Raw genomic sequence first — 12,639 nt, 5'->3', positions numbered from 1 at the left:
CAAGTTGTATTGTATTGCTGTATAGGTTAACAATAAAACCTTAAAATCAGCCCTAACCCTAACAGGCAGCCAGTGTAAAGAGGCTAGTACTGGAGTAATGTGTTCACATTTTTTAGTTCTAGTTACGATTCTAGCAGCCGTGTTCAGCACAAAGTTTATTTATAGATTTATCAGGGTAACCGGAGAGAAGGGCATGGCAGTAATCTAATCTACAAGTAACAAAAGCATGGATTCGTTTTTCTGCATCAGTTTTTGATCAAAGGTTTCTGATTTGTGCTCCGAAGATGAAAATAAGCAACTCAAGATATATTTTATATGTTCAACAAAGGAGAGGTCAGGGTCCAGGGTAACGCCAGGGTTTCTTACAGTTTTTTGGGATACCACCATACAGCCGTCGAGGTTCACAGTGATATTTGACAACAAAACTCTTCGTTTCTTGGGTCCTAAAACAAGCATTTCGGTTTTTCTTGGGTTTAAAAGCAAGACGTTCTCTGTCATCCACTTCCTATTATCTGAAACGTATGCTTCCAAAGTAGCTAATTTTGGGGCTTCTCCGTGCTTCATCGAAATATATCCCTGTGATGTCTCACCGTAGACAAAGAACTTCCGTTAGATATTTTCTTTGTAAATCTCTTAATGATTTGATACATTTATTAAATGTGGAAACATTTATTTCATAAACAAAATTGGTTGGTTTGCATTTTGACTTTTTTTTCTAACCAGGAAATGGACAAGATTGGCAAACTGGAATATTGCTACTTTTTTAAATTTTTTCGAGAGAAGCTCTTTATGTGAGAGAGAACAAGAGAGGGAGAGAGACAGGTGGCAAGAGAGGGAGAGAGACAGGCGGCAAGAGAGGGGAAGAGGGAGTGAAAGGCAGTTTTTCATCTGGGAGTGAAAAAAGTTACAAGTAATATGGGCCACTGAAAGGAAAGACAGCTGCCTTACATCCTTACATAAGAGTTGCCTTACATAAGAGCTGGCTAATGCCACTGTTCCTTAGAAGTTATACAAGATATACGCTAAAAGAGGACACATGCTCTTGCGCATACACAACACACACACACACACAGAGTTAAGCATGCAGGTCAGTGTTAGTCGAACACTGTTCATGCCGTTATAAAACACTGTAGGAAATGTAAGGGTGAACATAAAATGGCCTAAGCTCAAGGCTACAGTATTGAACAGTGCAGGACAGGGCACAGTTGGAAGTCTCCCCTCTAATGGCTTAAGACTCCTCTATCTCAAAAGGGGACAGAACCTCAGTCAAGCACCTTTGATGAACACCTAAAGGGCATCAGAATGGTTCATGGTAGGTAGGCAGTGCAGGCCCTTCTAATGTCTAGCTAAAGATAGATGTGTCTGTCCTTCACAGAGTGCACTACCTGTTGTATATGCAAGCATTTGTCAGTTCAACCATGTCATGCATGAATAACTGTTTGTTTGACAAGCTCAACTTAGTGATATTGCAACAGTCTCATGAAAAAGTGCACCCCCTAGATTGTCTTTATTCGTACAGATTTGTACACATGAATAGTTGAGCTAAATTACAACCACAATTATTAATAAGGGTAACATCATTTAAAGAATCACAAGAAAAAGCCATGCAATTTCCATGTGTGGAAAATGAGAAAAAATGGCTACCTTCACAATCACATAAAATGGGTAAAATTAGAATAAGGTTCACCAAAAAAGAGGCAAATAATTACAGAATCATTACAGGTTAACTTGGCAGGGTCTAGTCTTTCATAAAGTGTAGAAACTGGGTCTAGTTTGGTCTTGATCATATGGGTGTGTCGTACCCTGTCCGAAGCCCTCAGAAGAAAGATTATTGGTGCCCATTAGTCTGGGAGGAGTTACAAAGCCAGCAATTTCCAAGCAATTCAAAGTACATCGTTCCACTGACCAACAGATCAACTAAAAATAAAGTCAAGAACACTGGCAATCCACAAAGGTCCTCCCACCAATTCTGCCCAAGAGTTGTATAAAAGACGCTCATGGAAGTCTCTAAGAACACCAGGGTAACATCAAAGGATCTACAGGCTTCTCTTGCCAGCATCAATGTTAAAGTGTGAGTCAAAATTCAAAAAGAAACTTCACAAACATGGTCAACATAGGTGGTTAGAAAAGGAGAAGCCTCTGCTTTCAAAAAATTACTGACATTTTCCTGACAACACCAAGGTAAAAAAAATATATACAGGAACAGTGTGCTCTGTACAAAAATTTGCTCATGGGTCACTTTTCCATGAAAATATACATTGAATTAATAAAGAAATAGGAAAATAGCAAAATGTATAGGAAATATACCAGTTGACAAGATTAGAAATAATGATTTGTAACTTAAATAATAATTGTGTCCTTGAGACTTTGCTTTTGTCAAAGAATCCTCCATTTGCAGCAATTACAGCTTTGCAGACCTTTGGCATTCTAGCTGTCAATTTGTTGAGGTCATCTGAAGAGGTAATCTCCACCATGCTTGACAGAGAGCGTCAAGCACTCCTCCATTATCTTTTCATTTGGTCTGCAAATCATTAATTTTCTTCTTTGTGATCCGAACACCTCAACCTCAGTTGCACACTGGAGCCTCTTTCTATTCTGGTTAGAGCCAATTTGTGCTGTTCTGTGAAGGGAGTACCACACAGCGTTGTAAAAGATCTTTAGTTTCATGGCAATCTCTTTCATGGAATCATTTCCCAGAACAAGAATAGGCTGACAGGTTTCAGAAGAAAGTTTGTTGTTTCTGGCCATTTTGACCCTGTAATTGAACCCACAATTGCTGATGCATCAGATACTCAACTAGTCTAAAGAACAGTTTTATTGCTTCTTTAATCAGCACAAGTTTTCAGCTGTGCTAACATAATTGCAAAAGGATTATCTCATGATCAACTAGCCTTTTAAAATGATTAAACTGGATTACCAAAACACAACATACCATTGAATCACCAGTCTGAGGGTTGCTGATAATGGGCCTGTGTAGACATTCCATAAAAACAATCAGCCGTTTCCAGCTATAACAGTTGTTTACAACATCAACAATGTCTACACTGTATTTTTAATCAATTTGATGTTATTTTATTGGACAAAACATTAGATTTTCTTTGGATAACAAGGACATTTCTAAGTGACACCAAACTTTTGAGCGATAGTGTATATTGACTGAAAACACGAATGGAGTCGCCCGTCCCTGAGGCACGGTGAATTGCCAGATTTATGCTTCACACAACATCCTCCTAAGTGAATTAGATAATAATGGACACTCACAACTAAAAGGTAACTGTTAGTTGGAAATGTTACTGAAACCATCTGATCTCTTATTTTATGGCATATTACTAGTGACGTTTTGTGCATCAACAGAGACTTGCAAAAAAAAAAAAAAAGATGATTGATGTAAAGGTACAAGAGCAGAAAGAGTTGAACAATTTATTAGGGATTCAGCAGTGAAAATGGGGAAAACCTATTTTGTTTCTTACTCTTGGTTATTACAAACGTTTCCAAAAAACCTGGGATGCTGTGTAAAATGCAAATAAAAACAGAATGAATTGATGTGGAAATCAATTATCCCTATATTTAATTGAAAATAGTACAAAAACGACATATCAAATGTTGAAATTGAGATATTGTATTATTTTTGGAAAAATACATGCCCATTATTAATTTGATGCCAGCAATACATTTCAAAAAAGTTGGGACAGAGGCATGTTTTTCACTGTGTTGCATTACCCCTTCTTTTAACAATATTGTAAGCAGTTGGGAACTGAGGACACCAATTGCTGTAGTGCTGAAAGTGAAATGTATTCAAACCTGTATATATTGTTCAGCATTAATGGTGCCTTCACAGATGTTCAAGTCACCCATGCCATGTGCACTAATGCACCCCCATATCGGATGCTGGCCTTTGAACTGTGCGCTGATAAAAATCTGGATGGTCATTCTCCTCTTTAGTCCGGAGAACGCGGTCGTCCATGATTCTCAAAACAAATGTACAATTTTGACCACAGGAGTTTTCCACTTTGCCTCAGTCCAACATAAATGAGCTCAGCCCCAGAGAAAGTGACGGCGGTTCTGGATCTTATATAAATGCATATAAATGGTTACTTCTTTTCATGGTATAATCTTAACTTGCATTTGTGGATGCAGCAACATACTGTGTTCACAGACAACGGTTTTCAGAAGTGTTCCTAAGCCCATGCATTGATTTCCACTGCAGAATCGTGTCTGTTTTTAATGCAGTGCCGCCTGTAAATTGCAAATTGAAACGACCCTAGGAAATGTGAAAAATCCACTTTCAAAATATGCTCTACCAGCTGGTAGAGAAAAGTGTTATCTCCCTTCAGAGCAGCATTTAGCTTGACAGAAACATGCCACTCCCCACCAGTACAGCAAGTAAAATGTGGACATAAATAAAAAAGCCAGTGTGAATAGGTGTCAGTAGGAAAAGCTGAAATGGTGCAGCTCAATCAGAAGCATATATATTTCTGTATGTGCGGCATCACACCTGCAAAAGGGACGAGGGAACACTGCCTGCTTGGTGTAGTGAAGAAGGGGTGCCAGAACATCATGATTTGAATGACAGAGGATGACAGAGAAACAAGAAGTTTGGGGAGATCAAGCCAAAGAGGGAGAGAGGAGTTGGACCAGAGTGTGGCTCCTCTTTTCGGGCAGAGAGGCAGCGATGTGAATGCGTAGGAGAGACAGTTGGGCTGGTGTCATGTCACCCTCACTCGCCCGCAGTTTCCCGCTGTGCTTGTTAGCAGGAACAGAGTGAAAGAGCAAGGGTGCGCTGGTAGCAACCACCCCCGAACGTTCTGAATTATTACAGTTAAACAAAACTAGCTAAATCTATCTAACAGCATTTCTCATTTAAAGCAATGACCTGCATGGGAAACTGTTACAAGAGGATGAGAGAATTGACTAAACAATTGGAAGCTGGGGATGATTAGGTAGCCATGGAGACACGAGGATCATATTGGACATTCAGTCAAGACACCAAGGTTAAAACGGCCTCTTATGACAAGTGCCATGAGAGCATTAGAGACTGACCAGAGTCAGGAATCCTATGTAGGGTAATGTCCCCTCCACTATGCTGGGGCATTGGGATTTGACTTTTAGACCACAGGGAAGTGTACCCCTTATAGCCCTCTTACAGCTTTTGTGCTGCTTTGAGATGCCAGTCACATTGCACTATAGTGGATAGGAGACCACCTCAGGAGAAGAGAGAAACCTCTGACTATAAAAGAACTGTGAAGCAAGACACTGCTTAGTGTCTCCAATGTCAAGGCCAGCTGCTTTGCCACACATCTTACTACCCTTCCTTAAGCATATTAAGTGTTTCACCACATTTAAAATACATCTGATGAGGAGCACATGGGTGAAAGAATCTTGCACTTTTATATATTTCTGCCAAAATAGAAATATCCAAAAGTAAAACACTTTTACCAGATTTCCCATGAACCACAAATAATGCTTCATCATAATGTATTTCTAGAAATATCCTTCCTAGATTTTGGGGAGTTTTTAATATAGTTACAATTTAACTATAAAACAGGCTATTAGATTACAACCAACCATTTGAAACCAAATATGATTTAGGGTGATGAAAGACATAAAGTGCTTAAATGACATCTCAGGGACCGTTGAATGCTGTTTGCGGTGCAGGATCTGTGGACCATTATCTTTAAAAGTCTATAAAGAAAGTTGATAACTCAAACAATGTGGCCGCAATCCGCAATTGAATTTGACATAGTTGTGGCACAATTTTTATAAGGTTATAAATCCAAAAACGATGCTACTTGCTTTACAGATAAACCCCAAGGCCAGGAATGAACCCTGAAAGGTACGAACAGCTTGCTCTAATGGTGGCACTATAAACCTTACTGATTTTAAGAAATTCATCAAAATTCTGCCAAATATGTAAGAGACATGAACAATTCTGGAGATTTTAATCACTAAATGAAGTAACTGAGACACTCATTGTTTGCAATTGTTTTAATCGATGGAGCCAAGGATTCTTCATCTTAACAAGCTAAACCATTTCCCGTTCAAAGTCAATGGTATTAGGAATTCAAACCGGGTGTCATATCATTTTGGCCACTGAGTGTGCGTGTGACGCTAGAGCAGAGGTCTCAAACCGGTTCCACGGAGGGCCATGTGTCTGCAGGTTTTTGGGTTTTCCTTTAAATTGGTTCCCAGTTCAGACCTAAACAACCAGGTGGGGGTAGAAACGAACCAATTAGTGACCTAATTAGTCAATGAAGTACAAGATGAGAGTGAAATCCTGCAGACACTCGGCCCTCCGTGGAACCAGTTTGAGACCTCTGCGCTAGAGGAAGAGGATTTTAGCTGTCACTCAGGTGGCTTGCAAGCTCAAGGCTAGGTGGCTAAGACTAGGTGGCTAACGCAAGGTGGCTAATGAAAGGTGGGTAATGTTATGTGGCTAACGCAAGATGGCTAACACCAGGTGGCTAACGCAAGTTGACATACGCTATGTGGCTAACGCAGTGTAACTAATGCTAGGTAACTAATGCAATGTGGCTAACGTCTTTGACACTTCACTCCTATACACAATGTAATGGGTTTATAGCAGCTATAAATGTCACAGATGTTAAGATATTCACCCAAATTCTGCCATACAAGATTGACACATAAAATTTGAAGTTAATCAGAACATAATGTATCTTTGATACTTAATGTAAACCATCTCCACTATCTCGAATCCCTACCCCGTACACACATTATTTTCTCTTTCAACACACAAAAACGCATAATCTTGTGTCTTAGACACTTGATTTCCATCATCTCCTCTGTCTCCACAACCACGCAAACACATTCTCCTTTACGCCCATACGCTCTCCTCCCTCCATCATCATCGGTGGTCACTCGAGTGGAGAATGACGGTCCACTCTGTAAACACTGCTCTCCTCCCTCCACACTTTCACACACACACACACATTATATTCTCTCTTCACACACAATCCACACTCTCCTCCCCCCACTCCTCACCAAGACACACTCTCTGCTCCACACACACATATTCCTACCCTCTACTCCCTCCCTCCGAATACACTTTCTCTTGTTTCTCTTTACACACTCTCTTATACCTCCACATAAAATCACACTCACATTCTGCTGTCACTCAGCATACAGACATTCCAATTTGAATCCAAGAAACCACAAACCTCCCCCACAAACACTATGTCCCGTATATCTACACATAACACACACTCTCCACTCTATACACACATTATTTTTGCGGGACCGCATAAATGGAGCCAGCCAAGAAGAGCAAATGTCCCTTACTGAGTGACTGAATGACAACTCCTTGTTAAATAGCGTAGTGGTTAGAGACGTGGACTGCCATGCAACCACCCGATGTTTGAACCTCGCCACAAACAAAACAAATTATGCATTAGGATTCCTTTAGAATAGACAAAAACTTGAATTGCTACAACCTTCAGTAGCTACTTTCGCGTCCGTGTATGCTTTTTGGGGTAAAATAGATTGCAACCCCTTGAGCAGTAAAAAGAGGAGGGAATCAACGATTGTTTCGTCTTTTCACTTGATAAAATAGTCAGTTATCTTCCCTTATACTGATAGTTATTATATCAATGTCATTCACCAATGAAAGAAAAACGTACATTGTTGTGCCATGAAATGAAATTAGCTTTGGCAGTGTAAAGTTAATCTTCAGCCTTGCTAGCAATTGCTCAATTCTTATGATTATTCCAAATAGTAAGTAGATACTAGTAGACCTATTACTGGCTAATACAAGCTATACAGTTCATAGATGCTATTTGTGGTGGAAGTAAACTTAATAGGAAACATTAGTCAGTTTAACACAATGCTTAATGGTGTCTAGCTAAATATTCAAACTTGGCATGATGTTATGCGTTACAAAATTATCTAATGTAGAGACGATTTTATGACGAGGTAGAATGTCCCAATTGGTCCCAATACTGGCGTACTCGCTTACTACAGCTCCGGAAAAAATTAAGAGACCACTGCACCTTTTTATTTCCTTTCCAAAAAAGTTGAAAAGGAAGGTTTTTCGTAGCTGTATATACAAAACAGTACGGTACTTCTGGTAAAAACACTTCTTCTTTTACTAGAACTGTAAGACAATAAGTCAGCAGGAATGTTGGTCACAACAGTTCAATTTTCACCTTGCATGGGTAATTTATGTATTTCTTCTTCTGACAGATGGCCTCAGAGAAAAAGATGAAGAGGAGACCACAACTGGACCATGGCTCAGTGCAGAGTCCCATCTTGTGTATGGGACATTAAACAGGTGTCCCGACTCTCTGTGGTCACTCAAGATTCAATGGCTCTGATCATAGGATTAGGGGTGTTAAATCTGGTGTCATGGCTTAAGGTTCACTATGGGCCAAATATAATGTCCAACTAATCATCTCCAGCTTCCAATTGGTCCATTCATCCCCTGTAACTACCTATAAAAAGAGTACAGGTACTAAATGTACGCAATTAATAATGTATGTAAATACCACTGAATAAGAGTGTCAGCTAAATTACAAAAATGTCAGTGTAAAACATGGTCGGCTTGGTACTATGAAAGAGCACCTTGCTTGTTTACATTACGAGACAGAGAATAAAACATTATATAGACTTATCTTTAGTCTTCATAATAATTTCCATACTGTTTTGTATTTACACTGGCACATTTGAGACGTACCATGCATGATTGTGGCTGTCAATCGCAGGAAAATAGATATGTGAAACTTAAAACAGTTTCTTTACGCTAGCAAAACTATGGGGGGTGGGCTCTCCATCGCTAACGATATCTGCAAGTTAACAACACAATAATCTACTTCTTCAAGTATTCTTCGATATGTCTCGGAAAATGTAGCATGTAAACAAGCCCTTAGACAGCTGCACTACTTGAAAGGCTTCCACAACAACAGAATTGGAAAGTGGATGATTAAGGGAAAATAAATGCTGCTGTAAAATTAATCACAGCTGATTATCATCACAATGTACTTCCAAGATTTATGCATATGATTGCAAATTGGCTCCAAAAAAAAGAGAAAAATTACAAGGAATAGCAGGAACAAGGTGAGAGTGATTGGGAAGACAGATGTCTTGTCTGGAACTGACCAGTATTTAACTGTATATATGACATTTCAATTAATTAAATGATTTGTTAAGTCTGTTCCGGATGCCTCTTGAACGCCTTCCCGGGAAGGTGTCCCGGGCCCGTCCCACCAGGAGGAGACCCCGAGGAAGACCTAGGACACGCTGGAGGGACTATGGCTGGCCTGGGAACGCCTCGGTGCCCCCCGAGCTAGAGGAAGTGTCTAGGGAGAGGGAAGTCTGGGCATCTCTGCTTAGACTGCTGCCCCCGCGACCCGGCCCCGGATAAGCGGAAGAAGATGAATGAATGGATTTGTTAAGTCAAGTATTTGAAAATTGCAATGTTATTTGAAAATACAAAGTATTTTAGAATACACAAATGCACTGATACACTGAACCAGTCAAAGGTTATAATAAATATAAAGGGTATGCCTCAAAATTGAAAAAAACAAAACAATATTCTCTCTTTTTTTAGGTATTGCTATTAGATAGGGCCTCTAGATTACCTGTCTCCAGTGTTTCCGGAATTAAATGTGACATTTTATAGAATATAACAAAAATTACTTTTTGTACCATTGAAAATGGAGGAGTACAGCAAAAGCCATGCATTAAGTTAGATTTTTTTTTACTGAAATATCTATTCAAGAAGAGAGAAAGAGAGGTGTGTGTGTTTCCTCAGAGTTAGGCCAAAGATTCAGGGGTCAGAATTGGTCAGGTTTTTGAGCAGCTATTTGAAAGAAGCAACAGCAACAGTAAGCTTTATGGAAGTCTGACACTTAATAGATCTTAAACACACAGTGATATATGTTTATAATTACATAATCAGCTCCAATTATTACAATTGTAACTATTTTTTATTAACCCAGCCAATAATGTAATAGTAATGTATAAATGTAATTACATTAATGGTAGTTATTACATTATTGGCTGCTACAAGGTGGACATACAGAAGGTGACAAAGAAGGGTGGGTATACAGACCATCATTATATTATGGCAATAACAGCTTCAATCCAGAACATTTTAAGAACTTTGAATGTTTTTCAAGTGCAGTCACAAAAACATGTTAGTGATATGATGAAACTGGGTCTCATGACGACCGCCAATGGAAAGGAAGACCCTGAATGACTTCTTCTGAAGAGTAGAAGTTCATTAGAATTACCCGACTCAGAAATTAACTACAACTCAGATTGCAGTCGAAACACATGCTTAAGAGTTCAAGTAGGAGACACATCTTAACATCAACTATTCAGAGGAGACTGCGTGAATCAGGCCTATATGGTTGAACAGCTGCAAAGGAACCACTACTGAATGATACCGATAATAATAAGAGACTTGCTTGGACAAAGAAACATGAGAAATGGACATTAGACCAGTATAAATCTGTCTTTTGGTCTTGAGTCCAAATGTGAGATTTTTGTTTCCAACTGCCATGCCTTTGTGTTACGGATGAGAGTGTACAGAGCTCCACAGATGTGGTTCCCAACATGAAGCATGGAGGAGCAGGTGTGATGGTTTGGAGGTACTTCACTGGTGACATTGACTGTGATTTATTTTACATTTTCGTTTTTTTTAATTAAAGGCACACTCAACCAGCGTGGCAATTATAGCATTATGCCGCGATTCTTCATCTCATCTGTTCTGTGCTTATTATGATTATCATTTGTTTTTCAATAGGACAAAGACCCAAAACACACCACCAGGCTGTGTAAGGACAATTTGACCAAGAAGGAGAGTGATGGTGCTGCATCATGTGACCTGGCCTCCAAAATAACCCAGTTTCATCTCAGTTGAGATGGTTGAGGATAAATTGGACCACAGAGAGAAGGAAAAGCAGCCAACAAGTGCTCCCCATTCCAGGTGACTACCCTTATTAAGCTGGTTTAAACTTAAATACTTCCAATAGAAGAGGCTGATTAGAGCTGCATTATTTGCAAATTCACAGAAAACACGTTTTAAAATTAAGCGTTAACTAGACATTGGTCTAACAGTAAATGTTATGTCAACCCAAAACTGACAAAACCATCGGTTGCACTAGTTCTGAATTTCAGTACCGCACAATTAGCAAACAATAACTATGTTCTGTCAGTAACAATATAAGAGAATTATGATTTTACTGTTATAGAATATCAAAAATTAACCACCCCCGTTGTTAAGATAATGGTTAAGCATGCGCTTCATAAGAAGTCGCCGCAATGTAGTCTTAGCACCAGCGATGTACACTACGCTCCCATTGTCCATAGATGATAGACTGAGATGGCAAAACTCGAACCATATTGTCAGAATGAAAGCCCTCACAATGAAATGCAAGCGGAAAAGTGTCCTCACCTTTCGTATTCGTTGCGTGGAATGTATTGGATAATTCTCATTCAATAATATTTTTCAGTTAAAAGCAGATAGAAATGTCCTTCATCAGTTTCTTGAGGAGCAACGTCGCTGTTCCGTCGGTACCCTCAGGGAACACAAAAACAAAACAAAAGATAAATCGAGATTTCCGGAAACGCAATGCCAGAAAAAAAAGGGGGAACAAATTCAGTGAGACACAAGGTCGAGTTTGAATAAGACGAGTTAAATAACTCACTAGCCACGCAGGTTAAAATAATCTGATTATGGTTATTATGTTGCTTCACATATATTTTGCTGCACCTAGAGAGCTTGATCAACTGCACATTAGTCGTACAGTTGGAAGAAAGACAATTATCAACTAGCCATAGGCCTAAGAGGTAACTGGAACGCGGCATAAGGTCTACAGTACATGAGGAAATACGATACGAATTATCAAAGTCAAGATAACCAAAAAGCCAAGACAGACCCGTTTTATATTGTTGTTCAGTTCCTTCCTATGACTGAGTAATGACACAGTTTTTTAAAAATATCTTATAACTTTATTCAGATAAGTTAACATACGCTCTTCGTGCACAGTATCGCTCAAATTTCTCATCAAAGCTATTATAACTTTTATAGACATATTTATCAGAGATTTTAGAAAATGATTTTTCCGTCTGCTGAGTAATCTATAGAAAGCGGTCTGCTGAATTTAACTTCTAATGTCAATTGTCTCACGTCGTTGGCACCACCTACTGGCCAATGATATTGAATGCAACTTGATTTCGGTTTTTGTTTGTCATTCGCTTCTTTTTGGTTTCAGGGATTACTCTTCTGGTGTGTGTAATAATTAATTTGTATGCATTTTCAAATGTATTTTAAAACATGCCATTCATTTTAAATTGTATTCGAACGTGAAAACCGTATCTGGTTATAATTACATTAATTTGAGTATTACAGTATGTCTGTTCAGCAGGGGTGTATAATTAGGGGGGGTCATGACCCCCCCAATAGTACAGATTGGTAAATGTGACCCCTTGGAAAATAGTGAAAATCCTGGGATCCATTGAACCTGACCCTCCCAATAAACAATACAAACCTACGCTGTTGCTGTTCAGTAAGCAAATCCTCACCTTACCCTGGTAACATCATCATTGATGTAAATCAATGGGTGGCCTAACCATCACTGAACAGTTTGATTCAGTGGTGCTAATTATCATAACATATTATTC

The 12,639-nt window shown here is 39.1% G+C and overlaps 1 protein-coding gene across 1 annotated transcript in view; it reads right to left on the bottom strand.

Moving 5' to 3' along the window:
* The window catches only part of LOC105025250 (helicase ARIP4), a 71,476-nt gene extending 59,936 nt beyond the window's left edge, over positions 1 to 11,540 (bottom strand). Inside the window, exon 1 of the mRNA XM_010895805.3 lies at positions 11,411 to 11,540. The gene's annotated coding sequence lies outside the window, so the exon portion shown is untranslated. The remainder of the gene's footprint in view (positions 1 to 11,410) is intronic.
* Positions 11,541 to 12,639: the final 1,099 nt, after the last annotated feature.

Source organism: Esox lucius, chromosome 12, assembly GCF_011004845.1.
Source record: "Esox lucius isolate fEsoLuc1 chromosome 12, fEsoLuc1.pri, whole genome shotgun sequence".
Lineage (NCBI taxonomy): Eukaryota > Metazoa > Chordata > Actinopteri > Esociformes > Esocidae > Esox > Esox lucius.
This window is presented reverse-complemented; position numbering and strand designations above follow the sequence as displayed.